This window comes from Rana temporaria, chromosome 3, assembly GCF_905171775.1.
Source record: "Rana temporaria chromosome 3, aRanTem1.1, whole genome shotgun sequence".
Classification (NCBI taxonomy): Eukaryota; Metazoa; Chordata; class Amphibia; order Anura; family Ranidae; genus Rana; species Rana temporaria.
Genome location: NC_053491.1, coordinates 459,555,622 through 459,557,325, shown reverse-complemented (window position 1 = coordinate 459,557,325; position 1,704 = coordinate 459,555,622).

The window sequence follows — 1,704 nt, the reverse complement described above, 5'->3', positions numbered from 1 at the left end:
TAGGAACTTAGGTACAGGAAGCTGAAGACAAACCAGCAATTCCTCTGAGCACTTGCTCAGCTTTTATAGGCAGCCAGGAAGTCATGCGGAAGTCATGTGGTGTGTGTCATGTGACAGCCAGTCTGCAGCTGAAGGTTTCTCTGACACAATGGTTGTGGAACGAAATTTCCCCATAAGAAGTAATGGAAACGTCTTCTTATGGGGAAATTTGCTTTGATATACAAGTGCTTTGGATTACAAGCATGTTTCTGGAACTAATTATGCTCGCAGTTCAAGGTTTTACAGTATTCACTTATTCATGTATACATATTGAGTATTCAATAATGAGTTGGCCCACCCTTAGCAGCTATAACAGCTTCAACTCTACTGGGAAGGCTGTTTAAGAGTGTGTCTATGGGAATGTTTGATCTTTCTTCCAGAAGCGCATTTGTGAGATCAGGCACTGATGTTAGACGAGAAGTCTCCACTCTAATTCATCCCAAAGGTCTTCTATCGGTTTAAGGTCAGGACTCTCTGTAGGCCACCCCAAACTCACTCATCCATGTCTTTGTGGACCTTGCTTTGTGCACTGGTCCAAATCATTTAGTGGAGGGGTTGTTTGTCAGGGGTTGGGCTAGGCCTATTAGTTCCAGTTAGGGAACTTGTAAGGCGTCAGCGTAACAAGACATTTTGGGCAATTTCATCTTGTTGGACTGTTCAACTTTGTGGGAACAGTTTGGGGATGGCCCCCACCTGTTCCATCATGACTGCACACCAGTGCAGAATTACAGTAAATGTCCATAATAACATGGATGAGCGAGTTTGGGGTGGAGGAACTTTACTGGCCTGCACATACTGTGTTTCCCTGAAAATAAGCCCGGGTCTTATATTAATTTTGGCAACAAAAAACACGATAGGGCTTATTTTCGGGGTAGGTCTTACCATGTAATGTGCTGTCTTCTCTCCCACTCCCTGCCTGTCAGGAATCCCCAGTGTGAACTGAGTTAAAATGCTTGTAAAATCCTATAATCCACTCTATTACAGTATTACATAATGTACAATGTGCGCATTTCTGTAAATTTTAAAAAATGGCACAATAAAAATTGTGCCAAATACCTTCGTTATAGAGCCGCTCCGTGCTTCTGTGACCCGCCGGAGCTCTCTTCCCCACAATTATATTACAGAAACACACACATTGTACATTATATAATACTATAATAATACTGTAATAGAGTGGATTATAGGATTTTACAAGCATTCCAAACTAGGGCTTATTTTCGGGGTAGGGTTTATATTGCAGCCCTCCTAAAAAATAGCGATAGGTCTTATTTTCGGAGTAGGTCTTACTTTCGGGGAAACACGGTAGTCCTGCCCTCACCCCGATAAAACACCTTTGGGATGAATTAGAGCGGATACTGTGAGCCAGGCCTTCCCATCCAACATCAGTGCCTGACCTCACAAATGGCTTCTGGAAGAATAGTCAAACATTCCTATAGACACACTCCTAAACCTTGTGGACAGCATTCCCAGTAGAGTTGAAGCTGTTATAGTTGTAAAGGGTGGGCCAACTCAATATTGAACCCTACGCACTAAGACTGGGATGCCATTAAAGTTCATGTTAGTGTAAAAGCAGGTGTCTCAATACTTTTGGTAATAAAGTGTATATCTTTGCATGAATTTTTTGTTTGTTTACATATTATGTTATGTAAAAATTACCCTCGCTGG